Raw genomic sequence first — 23,217 nt, 5'->3', positions numbered from 1 at the left:
TAATCAATCATTTATAATTGGATAAAGTGATGAACCGGGCATAGGCTACTAGAGGATACCAAGAAAAGCTATGATTTACTGATGAAATTCCCCTAAAACAGGAAGACAAATAGAGAAGGGGAACGTTTCCATCACAACAAGATGTGTCTCTTGTCTCACCAAGTTGCTCAGTCCATTAAGTTATTTGATCTTGATAGATTGTACTGTAAGCTGTCAACAAATGCAATAGTCATAACTTTTGCCATTACCATTATAACAACAACAACCTCAATAAAAAAATGTTTGACTGAAAAATAATTGGTTATTTTCTACGTCAAGGCAACGTCCTCCCTGCGGAAAAGCTGAGATACAGTGCCTTGCGAAAGTATTCGGCCCCCTTGAACTTTGCGACCTTTTGCCACATTTCAGGCTTCAAACATAAAGATATAAAACTGTATTTTTTTGTGAAGAATCAACAACAAGTGGGACACAATCATGAAGTGGAACGACATTTATTGGATATTTCAAACTTTTTTAACAAATCAAAAACTGAAAAATTGGGCGTGCAAAATTATTCAGCCCCTTTACTTTCAGTGCAGCAAACTCTCTCCAGAAGTTCAGTGAGGATCTCTGAATGATCCAATGTTGACCTAAATGACTAATGATGATAAATACAATCCACCTGTGTGTAATCAAGTCTCCGTATAAATGCACCTGCACTGTGATAGTCTCAGAGGTCCGTTAAAAGCGCAGAGAGCATCATGAAGAACAAGGAACACACCAGGCAGGTCCGAGATACTGTTGTGAAGAAGTTTAAAGCCGGATTTGGATACAAAAAGATTTCCCAAGCTTTAAACATCCCAAGGAGCACTGTGCAAGCCATAATATTGAAATGGAAGGAGTATCAGACCACTGCAAATCTACCAAGACTTGGCCGTCCCTCTAAACTTTCAGCTCATACAAGGAGAAGACTGATCAGAGATGCAGCCAAGAGGCCCATGATCACTCTGGATGAACTGCAGAGATCTACAGCTGAGGTGGGAGACTCTGTCCATAGGACAACAATCAGTCGTATATTGCACAAATCTGGCCTTTATGGAAGAGTGGCAAGAAGAAAGCCATTTCTTAAAGATATCCATAAAAAGTGTCGTTTAAAGTTTGCCACAAGCCACCTGGGAGACACACCAAACATGTGGAAGAAGGTGCTCTGGTCAGATGAAACCAAAATTGAACTTTTTGGCAACAATGCAAAACGTTATGTTTGGCGTAAAAGCAACACAGCTGAACACACCATCCCCACTGTAAAACATGGTGGTGGCAGCATCATGGTTTCGGCCTGCTTTTCTTCAGCAGGGACAGGGAAGATGGTTAAAATTGATGGGAAGATGGATGGAGCAAAATACAAGACCATTCTGGAAGAAAACCTGATGGAGTCTGCAAAAGACCTGAGACTGGGACGGAGATTTGTCTTCCAACAAGACAATGATCCAAAACATAAAGCAAAATCTGCAATGGAATGGTTCAAAAATAAACATATCCAGGTGTTAGAATGGCCAAGTCAAAGTCCAGACCTGAATCCAATCGAGAATCTGTGGAAAGAACTGAAAACTGCTGTTCACAAATGCTCTCCATCCAACCTCACTGAGCTCGAGCTGTTTTGCAAGGAGGAATGGCAAATAATGTCAGTCTCTTGATGTGCAAAACTGATAGAGACATACCCCAAGCGACGTACAGCTGTAATCGCAGCAAAAGGTGGCGCTACAAAGTATTAACTTAAGGGGGCTGAATAATTTTGCACGCCCAATTTTTCAGTTTTTGATTTGTTAAAAAAGTTTGAAATATCCAATAAATGTCGTTCCACTTCATGATTGTGTCCCACTTGTTGTTGATTCTTCACAAAAAAATACAGTTTTATATCTTTATGTTTGAAGCCTGAAATGTGGCAAAAGGTCGCAAAGTTCAAGGGGGCCGAATACTTTCGCAAGGCACTGTATTTATTTAGTCTCAAATTAATTTATTTTCAACAGTTAACATTTCCTTTTCCATCAAATTATTTTGTTCAGGCTTTCCTCAATTGACATGACTGAGGAATTCAGGATTTGGCCTTTAAAACGGACCATGACAATATGACAGAGAGCCAACAGAGCAACTATCCCCTGCCTGTTGGTTGCCTTGTAGTGTGGAGGTTTTGGGCTTCTCTGCAAAGTGAACTCATGCCTACCGGTTGCCCTGACTTTGGGGTTGCTGTGCTGTGCTGTACAGACTCAGCTTTCCATGCCTGTTGGTTGCCTTTCAGTGTGGGGTGGGCTTCAGAGTGAACTCTCACTGTCGGTTGCCCTGGGCCTTAGCGTGGGGCTGCTGTGCTGTGCTTTGCTTCTGTGAAAGCCTGGTGGCCGTGCCATGCCGTGGCCGGGGTGACTCTGCCCTCTCCTCATTGTCCTCCGAATTTGGTATTCCCCTCGCACCGCCACCCTTCTTTGGGCTCTGGAGGATGTGCTTTTAGGATTCCAGCTCGCCGCCTGTCTCTCTCAGTCTCTCAATCGCATTCTCTGTATCTCTCTCTCTCGCTTACCGCCTATCCTATACATTCCACCCCCGTCCTCTCCCAGTCCACGCCTTCCCTGACCCCCGACCCCTCCCTCCAACTTCATCTGTCCATCGGTCAACTCTGAATGGAAGAAGCACTTATTCAGATAAATAATATAAGAGGGGAGGAGAGAATATTTCTAAAAACGAATCTGGCATTGGAATGAAATGAACCTACTTTTTCTCTGTTTGCTCTTCCTTGAGATTTAATCCACATTTGTCTCTCTTTTGCTTGTTTTCTTTCTCTCTCTCTCTCTCTCTCTCTCTCTCCCGCTCTCGCTCTCTATTGCTCACACTGTCTTGTTCTCTCTCTCTTATACTCTTGCTAATGCGCTCTCTCGCTCTTTACTTTGCTCTCTTGCTCTTTCTATCCTCTCTCTCTCTGTTCCTCTTGCTCTCTCTCTCTGTGCGTTGCTCTGCTGGCCAGCACCTTTTCACTCTGAGCCTGTGGAATTGTACCATGCATGTCAAGTGTACCCATTTGAATGAGTGTTTAGATGAGAGGTGCTTTTCAGGTTTCTGTCCCCCCAAGGGTACAATAGAGCTGTTCTTCATTTCCAGATGCCAAAACTTACTTTAAGAAACCTTAGCCTGGCCATAATCATCAACTCAGATCTCACTGGATGACTATACATTGGCATAGTAATTATACATTGAAAAGGTTAACAATATTCAGTCCTTTATCTTTAGTGTGGATAGTTTTGCTACCTAGTTTTCTAGATTCTAGGGCTAGAAGTTTGACTGTTTCACCTAAGAGAACTGACACCGTAACATAATTAATTCCTTACCTCTTTGACCTTTCTGAACAAATGACACAACTGGTTAAGGAGGGATCATGTTATATTGTGCATGAATGGTGTTGGGGGGTGGGTTCTGGAAGTGAGACGATTAAATGTGTCTCCTCTAATCCGTCCTAGCTGGCGTTCTCGTTAGTGTGTGTGCTCTTGTTAGCGTGTGTGAATGTTTGTCTGTGTGTGTCTTAGTTCTTGTTAGGGGCATCGGAGGCAGCCCGGGCCGGATCAGACCCGGGGACAGCAGACATACAGCAGCTTGTGTTGACACACACCAGGCCCAACCTCAGCCCTCAGATCAGCCACAAATAAACAAACATTGGTCCGGGTTAGAGAGAGCTGAGAGATGCCTGATGGTGGACAAGACTCTTCCGCTACATTGCAGAATAAACCATTTTCAATACAAAAGGATCTGAGATGACATTCTTCTCTGTAAAGACAGGAGAATCCATGGAGCCTAGACAGACGATGTTTAGAAATCGAAATCTTGTAAACTAGGACGAGTTCTGGAAGACCAGCTTATAGCGATTACACGTCAAGATAGAGGAGATATGGATAAGAGAAATAAACATGTGAATAAACATCCAGCACCCCATTACAACATGTTGTGTGTGACAGTCAAGTCCAATGTCTAATAAAGTGGAAATACATTACACCTGATTTGTTAAACTCTCTGCACTGTAATTTCATGGACATCAGTGTCATCATGACCTATTGTGGTCATACTCACAGTCTCTGACATTCTTATCTGAAAGGTCTAAGCAGTCAGCTTTAGAGACTTACACCTTTAAACAAGCTGGGGGATCTGTGGTAAGCCTGCAAAGGCATTCACATTCCCACCATGGGTTAGGGTTTGTTGTAAGCCCTTTAATGATAATGCTGCTCAGTGTGTGTCCCAAATGGCACCCTTTTCCCTATATAGTGCACTACTTTTGGCCAGAGCCCATAGTGCACTTTGGTAGGGAATGCCTTTTGGGACGTAGACATAGTCACTCATACCAGCAGATTAGGGATCTGCACAGGGGCCTTGACCTGGGAATGGCAGTGGTGTTCTGTAATGTGCCCGTTATAAACATGCAGTGGTATGTAGCCTAGTACACCTCCTCTCCCCTCTCCTCCCCCCATCCCACCCCATGGCCTGTCCTCCGCCCCTGTCTGTTTGTGTGTGTCTCCTCCGTCATACGCCTGCCACAGCCAGTCACCCAACAGGACAGGAATGCTGAATCTAATCTTCAGGTGCTCTTGGAGCATACCTCCCCACCGCCCCTCTCCCAGGCAGCAAGGCAGGCTGACTCCCTGACCTCAGCTCACTAATGCACCCTGGGCTACACAAACACCAGGCAGGCTGACTCCATGACCTCAGCTCACTAATATACAAACACCAGGCAGGCTGACTCCCTGACCTCAGCTCACTAATACACCCTGGGCTACACAAACACGGCCTTGCAGCGTAATGCAACCTCTAATACTGTTAGCTCTAGTACACCCTCCACTACGCAAACAGCTACAATTTACACCACACTCAAATTACTGAGTGGGCGGAGAGCTTATATTCATGAGCTCACCTTGACTGACAGCTTATTGAAACACCTATATGTCAAGCAACTTGGATGCAGTGTTGCAATAAAACCATCTCAAGCAAATTCAGCGATACTCAAAGCAACTCAAACATGGAAACCGCCTCAACGATATACTTTATTTTTATACATCTCCTGCTTGGCATGTCTCTTGAGATGTGGGTCACAGCAGCACTGATGGATGTGTTGACTTGACAACTGCTTTGGAGTTTTGGACAACCCTTCCCCCCCTTTTGTTCTATGCTGGCTGAAGACATATCCGGTAACTAGCTAACACCAGACACAGATAAAAGGGGAAACATATAAGTATCTTTGCCATAGTTGAATATAACTTTTCATTATATTTGCTGACACCCTTGTCAAATTTTGGCACCCATAGCAAGCTGTCTAGCTATGTAAACTAAGCCTCTCTGCAAACACGCCTTCTCCAAAGTTGGTTACAGTCCGGTACATATTTAAATGAGGTAAAAGAATATCATGTGACCATCAGTGTGTTAAAATTAGAGTTAAGGTGATGTCACCTTGTCCCATTAATAATGAATCAATGTGTTTGACATGGGGGAGGGGACCAGTAACTTTATGATCCAACTTTATCAAAATGTGGAAGCAAAAATAATTTTTCATACTTTGGTCATCATACTTTAATTTGGTTTTCCTTCAAATATCACATTTAAACTAACACTCTGTTTAGTGTAAAGCCTTGTTTCCCAGAATGTTTATTTCAAGTGAATTTTAGTTACCACCCATGATTGTATTTGTTGGTGACAGAAACATGGTTGTTGCATTTATCCATTTTCAGTCCTGTGGACTTCCATAAGTGAGATCCTGAACAACTATATTATCATTATCGTCATAAAACAATACACATTTAATTACATTAGGCCACACTGTTAGTGGTTTCTACAATTTTACCAGTAGTTTACTGTATTAATCATCAGTATGATACTGTATAAACTGAATACAGTACATTACTGTAGAATATATAGTAAACTACCATACATTTGTTTTACAGCACACTGTAAGACCTTTCTGTAATTTCAACAGTAAAATACTTTAGAATGCGCAGTAAAATACCGTAAATGTGTTTTACATTATTAATTATGGTGCATTGTGGGAAAATGTTGTGGGCGAGAAAGAGTCTCTGGCTCATTAACATATTTTAAGGCTTGCCTTGTAAGAGGCTATATTTGTTGCACCCGTGAGTGAGAATGCTGTACCCCCACATAATATGGTAATGTACTGTTAGTATATTACAAACCTTGTACTGAAATGCTACAGTAGCTTACTGGCCAAATGTTACCATTAATTTACCATAATTTGGGATATTTTACCATGATGCATTTTAGGAATGTCAATGACTTTTTGATTGCAAGTGTAGTATTGTTGTTTTTCACTCATTAACATATTTTGAGGTACTGTATGTCTTGTAAGAGGCTATATTTATTCCACTTGTTAGTGAAAGTGTTGTACCAATTTTAAGTGATATGTGGTAGTGGTTCTTAACAATGGCATTTATTTAAAAGACAGATCAGATTGGCAGCAAGTCACAGACCTTTGACGCTTGAGTGGCTACCCATGTCCTTATGATCTGTTTTGTAGTTGAGAAGCCTCAGTTGAGAAGCCTTTGTTTAAAAAAATTTAAAAAAAAATAAGTGCCTGTAACCTAGCAGTTAGGTCATCCAAACAACCCAGTATGTACTGTATGTAATCAAAATAAGGCCTTATGAAATACAAATTGTATTTTGTTAAATAATTATATTTAAATGATAACATATTCACCAAAACTCAGCAAAAAAAGAAATGTCATTTTTTCAGGACCCTGCCTTTCAAAGATAATTCGTAAAAATCCAAATAACTTCACAGATCTTAATTGTAAAGGGTTTAAACACGGTTTCTCATGCTTGGTCAATGAACCATAAACAATTAACAACACCAACTGCTTACAGACGGTAGGCAATTAAGGTCACAGTCATGAACACTTAGGACACTAAAGAGGTCTTTCTACTGACTCTGAAAAACACCAAAAGAAAGTGGCCCAGTGTCCCTGGTCATCTGCGTTAATGTGCCTTAGGCATGCAGCAAGGAGGCATGAGGACTGCAGATGTGGCCAGGGCAATAAATTGGGTTAAGCGGGTCATGTTTCAGAGGACGCTTGACTCCACTGTCGCCTTTCCCAAGCCCTTTGCAGCGGCCATTACTGAAGCCCAAACGAGTGTTGTCTTTCGGGTGTGGTTTAATGTGGGTGTCTTTGCCAGTAACAAACAAATAAGGGCAGTAGTGAGTAACTTAGTGACAGCGAGGTAAGCTAAGCTATCTTTGCTACAGAGAGAAGTTTTGAAGTTGAGGACTTCTCGCCTCCTGACTGATTTGCCATCTCAAGATTATCTTCTCAAATCAAATCAAATCAAATGTATTTATATAGCCCTTCGTACATCAGCTGATATCTCAAAGTGCTGTACAGAAACCCAGCCTAAAACCCCAAACAGCAAGCAATGCAGGTGTAGAAGCACGGTGGCTAGGAAAAACTCCCTAGAAAGGCCAAAACCTAGGAAGAAACCTAGAGAGGAACCAGGCTATGTGGGGTGGCCAGTCCTCTTCTGGCTGTGCCGGGTGGAGATTATAACAGAACATGGCCAAGATGTTCAAATGTTCATAAATGACCAGCATGGTCAAATAATAATCACAGGCAGAACAGTTGAAACTGGAGCAGCAGCACGGCCAGGTGGACTGGGGACAGCAAGGAGTCATCATGTCAGGTAGTCCTGAGGCATGGTCCTAGGGCTCAGGTCCTCCGAAAGAGAGAAAGAAAGAGAGAAAGAGAGAATTAGAGAGAGCATACTTAAATTCACACAGAACACCGGATAGGACAGGAGAAGTACTCCAGATATAACAAACTGACCCTAGCCCCCCGACACATAAACTACTGCAGCATAAATACTGGAGGCTGAGACAGGAGGGGTCAGGAGACACTGTGACCCCATCCGAGGACACCCCCGGACAGGGCCAAACAGGAAGGATATAACCCCACCCACTTTGCCAAAGCACCGCCCCCACACCACTAGAGGGATATCTTCAATCACCAACTTACCATCCTGAGACAAGGCTGAGTATAGCCCACAAAGATCTCTGCCATGGCACAACCCAAGGGGGGGTGGGGGGGCGGCAACCCAGACAGGATGATCACATCAGTGACTCAACCCACTCAGGTGACGCACCCCTCCCAGGGACGGTATGAGAGAGCCCCAGTAAGCCAGTGACTCAGCCCCTGTAATAGGGTTAGAGGCAGAGAATCCCAGTGGAAAGAGGGGAACCGGCCAGGCAGAGACAGCAAGGGCGGTTCGTTGCTCCAGAGCCTTTCCGTTCACCTTCCCACTCCTGGGCCAGACTACACTCAATCATATGACCCACTGAAGAGATGAGTCTTCAGTAAAGACTTAAAGGTTGAGACCAAGTCTGCATCTCTGACATGGGTAGGCAGACCGTTCCATAAAAATGGAGCTCTATAGGAGAAAGTCCTGCCTCCAGCTGTTTGCTTAGAAATTCTAGGGACAATTAGGAGGCCTGCGTCTTGTGACCGTAGCGTACGTGTAGGTATGTACGGCAGGACCAAATCAGAGAGATAGGTAGGAGCAAGCCCATGTAACGCTTTGTAGGTTAGCAGTAAAACCTTGAAATCAGCCCTTGCTTTGACAGGAAGCCAGTGTAGGGAGGCTAGCACTGGAGTAATATGATCAAATGTTTTGGTTCTAGTCAGGATTCTAGCAGCCGTATTTAGCACTAACTGTTTATTTAGTGTTTTATCCGGGTAGCCGGAAAGTAGAGCATTGCACTATTCAAAAGCATGGATTAATTTTTCTGCATCATTTTTGGACAGAAAGTTTGATTTTTGCAATGTTACGTAGATGGAAAAAAGCTGTCCTTGAAATGGTCTTGATATGTTCTTCAAAAGAGAGATCAGGGTCCAGAGTAACGTCGAGGTCCTTGACAGTTTTATTTGAGACGACTGTACAACCATTAAGATTAATTGTCAGATTCAACAGAATATCTCTTTGTTTCTTGGGACCTAGAACAAGCATCTCTGTTTTGTCCGAGTTTAAAAGTAGAAAGTTTGCAGCCATCCACTTCCTTATGTCTGAAACACATGCTTCTAGCGAGGGCAATTTTGGGGCTTCACCATGTTTCATTGAAATGTACAGCTGTGTGTCATCCGCATAACAGTGAAAGTTAACATTATGTTTTCGAATGACATCCCAAAGAGGTATATTTTCTGGGTCAAGGTTTGGCTTTTTCAAGAGAGGCTTTATTACTGCCACTTTTAGTGAGTTTGGTACACATCCGGTGGATAGAGAGCCGTTTATTATGTTCAACATAGGAGGGCCAAGCACAGGAAGCAGCTGTGTTGAGTCTGCTAATTCAGTTCTATGTGTTTAGCCAAACTGAGAGCAGATAACTAGCTAGCATAGCTTGGGGATAGCTACAGCTGACTAGCCCATCGAGCTAGCTGATATTTCTCTGTCAAATCACAGTTATGCCAAGATAGCAAGAAGTACCAGTGTCTGGAATGAGACACGAGGCACTCGTTCTAGAACACCTTGATATGAAAGTAGCTTGCAAATGTTTGTTTTATCACATCATGTAGATAGATGAACAACTGCAAGTTGAATGCCCGATCTTACGTCAGCTCATGAGGTCAACACAATATTAATGTCTCACCAAATCTCTGCTTATATCCTCTGTTAGAACTTTCCTGGGGGACAAATCCCATAACTAATATCCCTACAGATGTAGGCTACATGTGGACATTGCTCAAACATAGCTTAGCTAGCTTGAGTGCAGGTACATTTATCGACAACAACAACAAAAAATCAATTGGTGTGTTTGTGTAACAAAGACAAAACATTTCCTGCTGTAAATAGGCATGATCATATTGATTCACTTATAAATTCATTATGCCTACACTTTACCTATCAAATTACCACAGAGTATACCCACAGATAGAACAAGGAGCAGAACTAGCATGGCATTCAGTTCTATTTCTATAATCTATTCTAAGGATTTGGTTGTCTAACCACACACTGACATACACAGCTCTCTGGGTGAGGTTCTGTCTGTCTAACCACACACTGACATACACAGCTCTCTGGATGAGGTTCTGTCTGTCTAACCACACACTGACATACACAGCTCTCTGGATGAGGTTCTGTCTGTCTAACCACACACTGACATGCACAGCTCTCTGGGTGAGGTTCTGTCTGTCTAACCACACACTGACATGCACAGCTCTCTGGGTGAGGTTCTGTCTGTCTAACCACACACTGACATGCACAGCTCTCTGGGTGAGGTTCTGTCTGTCTAACCATACACGGACATGCACAGCTCTCTGGGTGAGGTTCTGTCTGTCTGACCACACACTGTACATGTTATATGTCATCCCTTCGCCATCCCCATATAAGACAGTTCCCTGCCATGTTTTAAGAATAGACAGCCCCCCCCAACATGAATGCAATAATAACAAAAGATGATAAGAATTAATAGATGTGTCTTGTATCATTTTAATGCCAAGTGAAATGTTTCTCCCAGTTCAGACATCTGTATCAACCTGTCTTTTAGTCAATGGACTCCATGACAAACCATCTCTCCTGTCTTCCATCTGTAGAAAAACAAGGTAGAGTTGATACACTCATCACTGATTATATTATCAATAGTTGTTAGGCGAATTTCAGGACAGACAAGTGATATTATTTTGACCTATGACCAGATCAAATGTGACCAACCTGATGTGGAACTGATGCCTGGCCACATACTGCCTCAGCCTTCTGCTGATAAGGTAGGAGGGTCCCACGACACTGCTGAAAAACAAGTCCACCAGATTTTGTAAGTAGCCTGTGAATGAAATTAAATATCACTCAATAAACATATATAGAGAAAAATACCTTTTCTCTGGTATGGATGTAATTATACTAATAGAGTGACTAAGTACAGCATAGATTCAGGCCAGTGACGCTGACGCCATTACTATGCAACCAGCTGTGTAATGTTGTGTTGCTGAATGCTTGCTTACGCGTATTTGTAGCATGTTTGCTAAAAAGACTGGTACTCAGGCTAGACAAGTTCCATCCTTCATTTATATTTTCCCAACAAAAATGCACAATAGACTTTTAGGAGAACAGGCATTTTGTCTTAAAAACGTATTACGGCTCGACAACATTCCGCTGAAAAGGCAGAGCTCGAAATTATTATAATTTTTTAAAAATATATAACTTTCATACATTCACAAGTGCAATACACCAAATTAAAGATAAACTTCTTATTAATCTCTCCATCGTGTCCGATTTCAAAAAGGCTTTACAGCGAAAATACACCGTATGATTATGTTAGGTCAGAGCCTAGTCACAAAAACACACACAGCCATTTTCCAGCCAAAGAGAGGAGTCACAAGAAGCAGAAATAGAGATAAAATTAAATCACTAACCTTTGATGATCTTCATCAGATGGCACTCATAGGACTGCATGTTACACACTACATGTATGTTTTGTTCGATAAAGTTCATATTTATATCCAAAAACCTTAGTTTACATTGGTGCTTTATGGTCAGTAATGTTGTGCCTATTTACAGAAATACTCATAATAAACTTTGATAAAAGTTACCAGTCAGGGTACCAGCCAGACCTATTATGCACAGAATTATAGATATACTTCTCCTTAATGCAACCGCTGTGTCCAATTTCAAAAAAGCTTTACGGAAAAGGCTAACCATGCAATAATCAGAGTACGGCGCTCAGACACTAAAACAAGCCATGCAGATACCCGCCATGTTGTGGAGTCAGTAAAAGTCAGAAATAGCGTTATAAATATTCACTTACCTTTGATGATCTTCATCAGAATGCACTCACAGGAATCCCAGTTCCACAATAAATGTTTGTTTTGTTCGATAAAGTCCATAATTTATGTCCAAATACCTCCTTTTGTTAGCGAGTTTGGTAAACAAATCTCACAAGGCACGGGCAAGTCCAGGCGAAAGTTTAAAAAGTTATATTACAGTTCGTAGAAACATGTCAAACGATGTATAGAATCAATCTTTCGGATGTTTTTAACATACATCTTCAATAATGTTACAACCGGAGAATTTCTTTGTCTTTAGAATTGCAATGGAACGTAGGTCACTCTCATGTGATCAGCTCATGCCACTCTGGCAGGCCTCTGGTTGAATCAGCTCTCATTCGCCCCCACTTCACAGTAGAAGCCTCAAACAACGTTCTAAAGACTGCCGACATCTAGTGGAAGCCTTAGGAAGTGCAATACGACCCCATAGACACTGTATATCTGATAAGCAATGATTTGAAAAACTATAAACCTCAGATTTCCCACTTTCTGGTTGGATTTTTCTCAGGTTTTTGCCTGCCATATGAGTTCTGTTATACTCACAGACATCATTCAGACAGTTTTAGAAACTTCAGAGTGTTTTCTATCCAATACGACTACTAATATGCATATATTAGCTTCTGGGCCTGAGTAGCAGGAAGTTTACTCTGGGCACGCTTTTCATCCGAAAGTGAAAATGCTGCCCCCTATCCCAAACAGGTTTTAACACTAGTAGTAGATGAAGCCCCCGAATGCTAAATAGTTCTAACCTATCCCTTGATCATGACTCCCAGTTCCATTACAGTAAAGGCAGAATACTGCCAGGGCCTGAGTTGAGTTATCGAGAGCAAGTGCAAACCCAAACAACAGACCTGTTCTCATAAATGTAGCTAGCTACCTTGCGGGTTAGTTATCAATATCTCTGTCCGAGTTGAAATAAATTGGCTAGCTAGTTACTGTTAGCTAGCAGGTATCTTCTTAGCTAGCCAGTTCGAGTTGAAATATACATGCGTTTGTTGGTGCAAGTAGAAACAACATGTTGACTCACCCTACTTGTAGAGAAATGCCAATAACATCCTCCTGACTTTCATGTTGACAAAACGCTCTATGACTCTGTCATAAAGTCCACACTTTTATTTTTTGTCGTCCTAGGTTACCTAGCTAAAATGCTTGCTCATTAGCTTAATTTGCTTTAATGGGCAACGATGAGCCAGCTAGTTAACATTAGTCTTCTACATTTAACCAGTTGCATCTCTAGGGGCGCTATTTCATTTTTGGATAAAAAACGTTCCCGTTTTAAGCGCGATATTTTGTCACGAAAAGATGCTCGACTATGCAAAGAAAACACTCTGAAGTTTCAGAATCTGCAAAGATTTTGTCTGTAAGTGCCCCAGAACTCATTCTACAGGCGAAACCAAGATGATACGTTAAACAGGAAATGAGCAGAATTTCTGAAGCTCTGTTTTCTAATGTCTCCTTATATGGCTGTGAATGCGACAGGAATAAGCTTAGACCTTCTGCCGTTTCCCCAAGATGTCGGCAGCATTGTGACGTATTTGTAGGCATATCATTGGAAGATTGACCATAAGAGACTACATTTTCCAAGTGTCCGCCTGGTGTCCTGCGTCGAAACTGGTGTGTAAAGCCATGTGCAAGTATTTTTCCATTTGATTGAGAGGGGAAACCATGCTTCCACGAACGATATATCATCGAAGAGATATGTGAAAAACACCTTGAGGATTGATTCTAAACAACGTTTGCCATGTTTTCAGTCGATATTATGGAGTTAATTAGGAAAAAAGTTCGCGTTTTGAGGACTGAATTTTCGTTTTTTTTTGGTAGCCAAATGTGATGTACAAAACGGAGCTATTTCTAATACACAAAGAATCTTTTTGGAAAAACTGAGCATCTGCTATCTAACTGAGAGTCTCCTCATTGAAAACATCTGAAGTTCTTCAAAGGTAAATTATTTTATTTGAAGGCTTTTATGTTTTTGTTGAAATGTTGCGTGCTGGATGCTAACGCTAATGCTAACGCTAAATGCTACACTAGCTAGCTACTTTTACACAAATGATTGTTTTCCTATGGTTGAGAAGCATATTTTGAAAATCTGAGATGACAGTGTTGTTTACAAAAGGCTAAGCTTGAGAGATGGCATATTTATTTCATTTCATTTGCGATTTTCATGAATAGTTAACGTTGCGTTATGGTAATGAGCTTGAGTCTGTATTCACGATCCCGGATCCAGGATGGGGAGATCAGAAAGGTTAACTACATATTGAACTACATATTTAACTTCTCGGGCCAGGGGCACAATGTATGAATCTATAGTTGCATCAAAATCGCCATTATAATCATTAGCCAGTATGGAGAATTAAATAAAACCACAAATCCCTATCTCCATATGTGGCTAATTTAGGAAAGTGCCAATATTAGCTAGCTAGCTATCCACCGGAGGACAACAACACAACGAGATGTAACAATTAAATGAGTTAATTCAAGTTATTTCTGTCAATGACGTTTGGCTCTCGATGTGATTTGAATGGAGCGAAGCCAAAACCAATCGGGCTTCCCTTGACGCTTTGTTTTGGTGCGCCAGGACCATTCACATCTGAGCTCACTCAGTTTAGATCAAAGCTGATTGGCTATTATTTTATTAATTTTTTAATCAAGGGAGGCCAAATTCTCACTGGCTTCCTTTGCATTGACCAGACAGCATCAGATCGATGGCCCACACATGTGGAGACAGAGGGGCGCTGAGTGGCTCACTCGGACGCTTTCTCCATGAGATACATTCAGCCGCTTGCGAATTGAAAGGAATAAAGAGAGACGAAAGATTAATTACCATTATTATTATTTTATCAATTGTTTGGCGACACCTCCATTGGCATCCATATATACACGCCACTTCATCTTCATCTTCTTCTCTACTCCTTCTCCTCCCTCCTTTTTCAAGAGTATTAAGCTGATCACCAGACAGGGTATCAGTCAGACCTAGACAGCTCATGTCCATACAGCCAATGCCGAAGGGGGCACACCTGGCTGTAACCTGTCCTCTGTATGTTCTCAGCTCTGGGCTAGCCAGTGGTCACGTGGTTAGATGTTAAACGTACGTCTGTCTGTGGTCCAGTCAGTCAAGCCCTGCATGCAAGCAAGAGATGTGACTTATACCTGTCTGTGTACATTTGAGTCATGGGGCTTTCAAATCCCTCTCTGCTTCAGTCTCCTTATCTGCCAGTGGTTTGAGCTCAATAGTGGTTTTTGTGTGTGTGTCTGTGTGTAAAACCCTCAGTGCAGCTGACAGACAGCAGAACATCTGACATGGCTTCAAATAAACTTCAGTTAGTGCTAAATACGGCTGCTAGAATCCTGACTAGAACCAAAACATTTGATCATATTACTCCAGTGCTAGCTTCCCTACACTGGCTTCCTGTCAAGGCAAGGGCTGATTTCAAGGTTTTACTGCCAACCTACAAAGCATTTCATGGGCTTGCTCCTACCTATCGCTCTGATTTGGTCCTGCCGTACATACCTACACATACGTTACGGTCACAAGACGCAGGCCTCCTAATTGTCCCTAGAATTTCTAAGCAAACAGCTGGAGGCAGGGCTTTCTCCTATAGAGCTACATTTTTATGGAATGGTCTGCCTACCCATGTGAGAGACGCAGACTTGGTCTCAACCTTTAAGTCTTTTCTGAAGACTCATCTCTTCAGTGGGCCATATGATTGAGTGTAGTCTGGCCCAGGAGTGTGAAGGTGAACTGAAAGGCTCTGGAGCAACGAACCGCCCTTGCTGTCTTTGCCTGGCCGGTTCCCCCCTCTCCACTGGGATTCTCTGCCTCTAACCCTATTACAGGGGCTGAGTCACTGGCTTACTGGTGCTCTTTCATGCCGTCCCTAGGAGGGGTGCATCACATGAGTGGGTTGAGTCACTGATGGTTGTGGGTTGTGCCGTGGCGGAGATCTTTGTGGGCTATACTTGGCCTTGTCTCAGGATGGTAAGTTGGTGGTTGAAGATATCCCTCTAGTGGTGTGGGGGCTGTGCTTTGGCAAAGTGGGTGGGGTTATATCCTTCCTGTTTGGCCCTGTCCGGGGGTATCATCGGATGGGGCCACAGTGTCTCCTGACCCCTCCTCTCTCAGCCTCCAGTATTTATGCTGCAGTAGTTTATGTGTTGGGGGGGTTGGGTCAGTTTGTTATATCTGGATTACTTCCCCTGTCTTATCCAGTGTCCTGTGTGAATTTAAGTATGCTCTCTCTAATTCTCTCTTTCTTTCTCTCTCTCGGAGGACCATGCCTAGGACCATGCCTCAGGACTACCTGGCATGATGACTCCTTGCTGTCCCCAGTCCACCTGGCCGTGCTCCTGTTCCAGTTTCAAATGTTCTGCCTGCGGCTATGGAATCCTGACCTGTTCACCAGACGTGCTACCTGTCCCAGACCTATTATTTGACCATTAATGAACATTTGAACATCTTGGCCATGTTCTGTTATAATCTCCACCCGGCACAGCCAGAAGAGGACTGGCCACCCCTCATAGCCTGGTTCCTCTCTAGGTTTTTTCCTTGGTTTTGGCCTTTCTAGGGAGTTTTTCCTAGCCAACGTGCTTTAACACCTGCATTGCTTGCTGTTTGGGGTTTTAGGCTGGGTTTCTGTACAGCGCTTTGAGATATCAGCTGATGTACGAAGGGCTATATAAATAAATTTGATTTGATTTGATTCAAATCCTTCTGTCCAGCACAGCCTGCAGTCTGACTCACACACACACACACAGACTCACATACAGACCGACCTGCAGTCTGCTCCTGGGATACAAATCAGAATCAGGCAACAATTTGCTATGTCTACGAACTCTCAATTATCAACCCTTGTGATTGATATCTAATAATATTGTCATTTGTAGGTCTACACAGACATTCAGTTATATTGCCTGTCAGATAGTGTAGCCTAAGGTGTTGAGATTGGATGACGACTGTCGAATAACAACATAATAACAATAGGTTACAAGACAATATGGCAACCCCATAGTGTGAATCAACTAATCTGAACAATTCAACACAATATGGAAACACTAGTGTGTCAATAAATTCAGCACTACTGAAAATTAAATAGGTAACAACTGATTATTAAACATGTCGATGAAACATGTTCCTTCCTGTTCCACTCCAAGATTAACTCAAATCACCCTGCTGTGACTGTCTGGAACTCCACTTACTCACCCCAACCACTATATGAACAAACGCATAATGATGTTGATTAATTATGCGTTAATTAATTACTGAAAGATTAACAATGGGCTACATTACAAAATGGAAACAATAAATCAATAAATCACTACTGCAATTTATGGTAAACCTTTTGATGAAACCCGTAATTCTTCCAGAATAACCTAACCTACTTCTCTATTCATCCCGAACACCACCCTGTTGTTATGTCTGGGACTCCCCAGTTACTCATGCATCACAACCACTGTATTGCAGCAGGAATGATCTGCTGACTGATCCCTGCGGTGTTGAGAAAGCATCTGAAGCATCTCAATCTTTCCCTTTGAGAGCCTTTATGACTCATCATGGATGATAATCCAGATCTAGCAGGCCCTAAAAAACACACACACAACACACATTAGGGAGCCGCCGCCGTGGGTCTAGTAAACAGGGGCTGAACCTGATGAGGAGAGACAGGCACGTACTGCATCATCACTCCTGAGTGTTTATGCACTAACTTCTGGGCTAAACTGGTGAACCCTCCATGGCCCTCAAAAAGACCAGAGCTCGAATCTAATCTGGGCACTAGCCCGATACCTAGCTCAGCCCAGCCAGGGTCTGGCCACTCAGCCTGATACAGATGGATACTCCACGGCCTTACAGGCAGCCTTACCTCAGCTGATACGCATGTGGTCAATGGCAGGCAGGAAGTGAGTGAGTGTCTGAGATAATTGAGGCGTTACTTTGTACAGCAGCAGCAAGCTTGATGAGGTAAGAGAAGAGGAATCTATAGACCATTAAACCCCCCACAGACTGTACAATTTTAGCCATATTATGCCATGATTTTGCCATCTCAGACAAAATGTCCACATTGTGGGCAAATTCTTAGGTCTGACATTTTATGTACCACTATGTGCGGTAGTAGTTCTGTCAGTGTCAGAAATATTTAGCCTTTATCGTATAGTGTGGCTGGTTTAAAAGAAGATTTATGGTCAATCCTGCAAGTGGCTGTAGAGCATTTACAGCGAGGATCGGCCTACACAAGTCAAGAGTGTTCATACATCTTGCGCTTTGGGTCACGGAGCAGAGCTGAGTGTGTCATACACATCCACTACATTGGTCTTCACCACTTAAAACACACTACTGGTGTCACAACTTCCGCTGAAGTTGGTCCCTCTCCTTGTTCGGGCGGCGTTCGGTGGTCGAAGTCACTGACCTTCTAGCCATCACTGATCTACTTTTCATTTTCCATTGGTTTTGTCTTGTCTTCCATCACACCTGGTTCCAATTCCATCAATTACATGTTGTGTATTTAACCCTCTGTTCCCCCTCATGTCCTTGTTGGTAATTGTTTCTTGTAGTGCTTATACACGGTATGCTGGTATTTACCGGGTTTTGTTTGACCCATTTATTGTATTGTTCTGTTGACGGTGGTTTATGGATATTAAATGACACCGTTGTAAATCAGTTTTCGCTCTCCTGCACCTGACTTCTCTGCGGCCAGTACGCACCTCACTACAACTGGTAGTGATTCAAAGCTAATCTCGACAGCCAGACAGCCAATTACAAGCAATTGAGATCAGTCAAGATAGCATGCATTAAAAAGAAGGCACCGTTGTCCCACCTGCATCCCCACTTCAACAGTTCTTTTTTTTTTGCTTCACAAGCTTGTCCCGTAACTGCTCGATTTGGCCTCCACAAGCCTCCGGAGGCTCTGCAATTGCCCCACACATTCCATATGGAGCCTCCGCACCGCATTGCCGGATCAAGCATAAAACACTATTTTACCAGTGACTGACCAATAGGAACATGGCCGAGTATACACACAATAACATGATTATTGTAAATTGTCTAATTAATATAATACACTGAACAAAAATATAAACAGAACATGTATAGTGTTAGTCCCATGTTTCGTGACTTGAAATAAAATATCCCAGAGAATTTCAATACGCATAAAAAGGCCACTCTAAAATGTGCAGTTTTGTCACACAACGCCACAGATGTCTTATGTTTTGAGGGAACGTGCAAAGGGAAGCACAGCTGAGAGCAGCCCAGTGACACGAGCCTACTATACGAGCTAAATAACTTCTATGCTTGCTTCGAGGCAAGCAACACTGAAACATGCATGAGAACATAAGCTGTTCCGGATGACTGTGTGATCACGCTCTCCGTAGCCGCTGTGAGTAAGACCTTTAAACAGGTCAACATTCACAAGGCCGCAGGGTCAGACGGATAACCAGGACGTGTACTCTGAGCATGCGCTGACCAACTGGCAAGTGTCTTCACTGTCATTTTCAGCCACTCCCTGTCTGAGTGTGTAATACCAACATGTTTCAAGCAGACCGCCATAGTCCCTGTGCCCAAGAACACTAAGGTAACCTGCCGAAATGACCACCGACCTGTAGTACTCACGTCTGTAGCGATGAAATGCTTTGAAAGGCTGGTCATGGCTCACATCAACACCATTATCCAAGAAACCCTAGACCCACTCCAATTTGCATACCGCACTGACAGATCCACAGATGATGCAACCTCTATTGCACTCCACACTGCCGTTTCACACCTGGACAAAAGCAACACCTATGTGAGAATGCTATTCATTGACTACAGCTCAGCGTTCAACACCATAGTGCCCTCAAAGATCATTACTAAGCTAAGGACTCTGGGACTAAACACCTCCCTCTGCAACTGGATCCTGGACTTGCTGACGGGACGCCCCCAGGTGGTGAGGGTAGGTAGCAACACATCCACCACGCTGATCCTTAACACAGGGGCCCCTCAGGGGTGCGTGCTCAGTTCCCTCCTGTACTCCCAGTTCCCTCATGACTGCACTGCCAGGCATGACTCCAACACTATCATTAAGTTTGCTGATGACACAACAGTGATAGTGGTGATCAACAGTGGTGACCACCAACAACAATGAGACAGCCTATAGGGAGGAGGTCAGAGTCCTGACCATGTGGTGCCAGGACAACAACCTCTCCATCAACGTGATCAAGACAAAGGAGATGATTGTGGACTACAGGAAATGGAGGACCGAGCACGCCCCCATTCTCATGGACTGGGCTGTAGTGGAGCAGGTTGAGAGCTTCAAGTTCCTTGGCATCAACATCACCAACAAACTAATGGGGTCCAAGCACACCAAGGCAGTTGTGAAGAGGACACAACAAAACCTATTCCTACTCAGGAGACTGAAAAGTTTTGGCATGGGTCCTCAGATCCTCAAAAGGTTTTACAGCTGCACCATCAAGAGCATCCTGACTTGTTGCTGCCTGGTATGGCAACTGCTTCCAAGGCACTACAGAGGGTAATGCGTACCGCCCAGGACATCACCGGGGCCAAGCTTTCTGCCATCCAGGACCTCTATACCAGGTAGTGTCAGAGGAAGGCCCTAAAAACTGTCAAAGACTCCAGCCACCCTAGTCATAGACTGTTCTCTCTGCTACTACACGGCAAGCGGTAACGGAGCGCCAAAGCTGGGTCCAAGAGGCTTCTAAACAGCTTCTACCCCAAGCCTTAAGACTCCTGAACAGCTAACCAAATGGCTACCCAGACTATTTCCATTGCCCCCCCCACACCCCCCCTTCTACTCTCCGTTATTATCTATGCATAGTCACTTTAGTAACTCTACCTATATGTACATATTACCTCAATTACCTCTACACCGAAGCCCCTGCACATTGACTCAGTAGTGATACCCCCTGTATATAGCCCCGCTATTGTTATTTACTGCTGCTCTTTAATTATTTGCTATCTTATCGCTTACTTTTTTTGAGGTATTTTCTTATAACTGCATTGTTGGTTAAGGGCTTGTAAGTAAACATTTCACTGTAAGGTCTACACCTGTTGTATTCGGCGCATGTGACAAATACAATTTGATTTGATTTTGATTTGAGATCCTGAGGCCCATTGACACACCATTCACCTGCCGCGATCAACTCATGTTTTAGATCTGTTATCCAAGATGGCGTAGCAGTCAGACGTGTGTTTGTCTTGTCCCGTCTTGTCCCATGTAAATAGTCGGTCTCATCTTTTTTTCGTGCATATTTTTTATATTTTAATCCCACTTTCCACCTACAATCTAAATATACAGTCCTGCAACCCTCCCCACCCAATGAGGTACAGATCTGCTATTTTTATACATAACTGGAACTTCCATCAGAAGCTAGCCAGCTAACTAGCCAGTAGTCACTATTAGCCACAGCTAGCAGTCTTCACCTTTAGCTAGGTCACCAGCCAGCTTTAGCTTGGCCAATACATGCCAGTCTGTACAGTGCGATATCGGACTGCTTTTCTCCACCACATCACTGGACTCCTACCATTACGCCGGATCATCGCAGCTAGCTAGCTGCAATCGAGTGGCTACCCCTGGCTATGCCTCTGTCCCGAAGCAAGCATCAGTTAGCCTTGAGCTAGCCTCGAGCTAGGCCCATCTCCCGGCTAGCCGAAGAGGTAGACCAGCTAATACGTGGGCTACAACACCTTGTTAAGGGAATTTTTTATCTATAATGACTAATTATGTATACATTTCAATCAGGATGTACTAATCAGAATACTATTATGTTACTGTATATGTACTAATCAGAATACTATTATGTTACTGTATATGTATGAATTTTCTTTCTTAATCCTAGTACTGAATATAATGTGTGTAAATATAATCAAGGATTAGAACAATGACGGTCTGTTCCTCGGTAGAAATGAATTAAATAAATGGCTGGCTAGAATGCTTATCTACACAAGAAGACCTTGGCTCATAAATTATATTAAATTGGTAGGGAGACGATGTGGGAAGGCTTGAGATACTGCCTTTGTACCAGGGTGGGAGAAGAGACGGGTTGGTACTGGAACTAATGACGTCATTTTCAGTTTAGAACCTGTGGTAAACTGTATCGTGTTCAGTACACTCGTGAATAAACTCTGCTGATTGACTTTAAAACCTGTTGAGGATATGGCTGACTTATGCCCCCTTTGGAGGAATTGGGTACCCCTAGTAAACTGAAAAAAAAAATCTGTCAAAAATTGCTAATATATGCATATAATAATTATTATTGGATAGAAAACACTCTAAACCTTCTAAAACCGTTGGAATTATGTCTGTAAGTATAGCAGAACTCACAAGGCAGGCATTCTTCCAAACTAGTTTTTGTGGTCATGAAAGTTGGAGCAACTTTGACGTCATCGCCCCCACCCTTCCCAACCACTTTCTATGTCTTCCACTAGATGTCCTCATTCAGTAGAGCTTTTAATCGTTCAAATCCCGCGAGAATTGGCCCTATGGGAGTGAAATTAGTGTGTACCATGAGAAAATATGTTGTGCGTTGGGGCGCGAATTGGTCCCGGTCATTCCTTTGTTCCAGCACTCAGAAGAAGGACAAACAATGACCGGTTGAATTGAAAATTGTTTTGTATGTCTATAACATCCTAAAGCTTGATTCTGCACTTAGTTTGACCAGTTTAGTCGACATATAATATGTAATTTTGAAGTTTTGATGCGCAACTTTTCCGGACCAGAGGACATTTTGGGTGCATTTCAGCTAATGTTATTAGCAGTAGCTAATACAAAGACGCAAGACTTGAAACCAAACGATGTATTGGGTAAGTATGAACCTTTCCAGAACATTCTGAACGAAGACCATCGAAGGTAAGGGAATATTTATGCTGAAATCTGTGTTTCTGTTGACTCCAACGTTACGGAGAAATGTAGCTTATATCTGAGCGCCGTCTCAGAATATTGAATAGTGTGCGATTTCTGTAACGTTAAAAATAAATGTAACAAAGCGATTGCATAAAGAAGCAGTGTATCTTTCTAACTATATGTAGAACATGTATATTTAGTCAAAGTTTATGATGTCTATTTACGTTATCTTGCCGCGCTACCTAGATTTCCTGCGGACATTTTTGAGTATTTTCTAAACATGAATTCAATGTAAATGGACATTTATGGATATAAATGGCATATTATTGAAAAAAAAAATGTACTGTGTAACATGTCCTATTACTGTCATCTGATGAAGATTTTCAAAAGGTTAGTGAATTATTTATTTTATAATCCTGCGTTTGTTGATTGCATGTTTTGGCTATTCAAATGAGCTGTGTCTGGTGGTGGTTTGACATATATATGTGCTATGTTTTCGCCGTAAAACATGTTAGAAATCTGACTTGCTGGCTAGCTGAACAAGGTGTTTATCTTTCATTTGAGCTATTGGACTT

At 42.7% G+C, this 23,217-nt stretch overlaps 1 long non-coding RNA gene across 1 annotated transcript in view; it reads right to left on the bottom strand.

Moving 5' to 3' along the window:
• Positions 1-10,475: 10,475 nt before the first annotated feature.
• Positions 10,476-23,217, bottom strand: part of LOC110501798 — a 31,730-nt gene continuing 18,988 nt past the window's right edge. The window contains exons 2-3 of the long non-coding RNA XR_002470255.2: positions 10,708-10,782; positions 10,476-10,583 (exon numbers count right to left, since the gene is read on the bottom strand). This is a non-coding gene — a long non-coding RNA (uncharacterized LOC110501798). The remainder of the gene's footprint in view (positions 10,584-10,707; positions 10,783-23,217) is intronic.

Source organism: Oncorhynchus mykiss, chromosome 22 (assembly GCF_013265735.2).
Source record: "Oncorhynchus mykiss isolate Arlee chromosome 22, USDA_OmykA_1.1, whole genome shotgun sequence".
Lineage (NCBI taxonomy): Eukaryota > Metazoa > Chordata > Actinopteri > Salmoniformes > Salmonidae > Oncorhynchus > Oncorhynchus mykiss.
The sequence above is the reverse complement of the archived record's forward strand: the minus strand, read 5'-3'. Positions and strand labels throughout refer to the sequence as shown.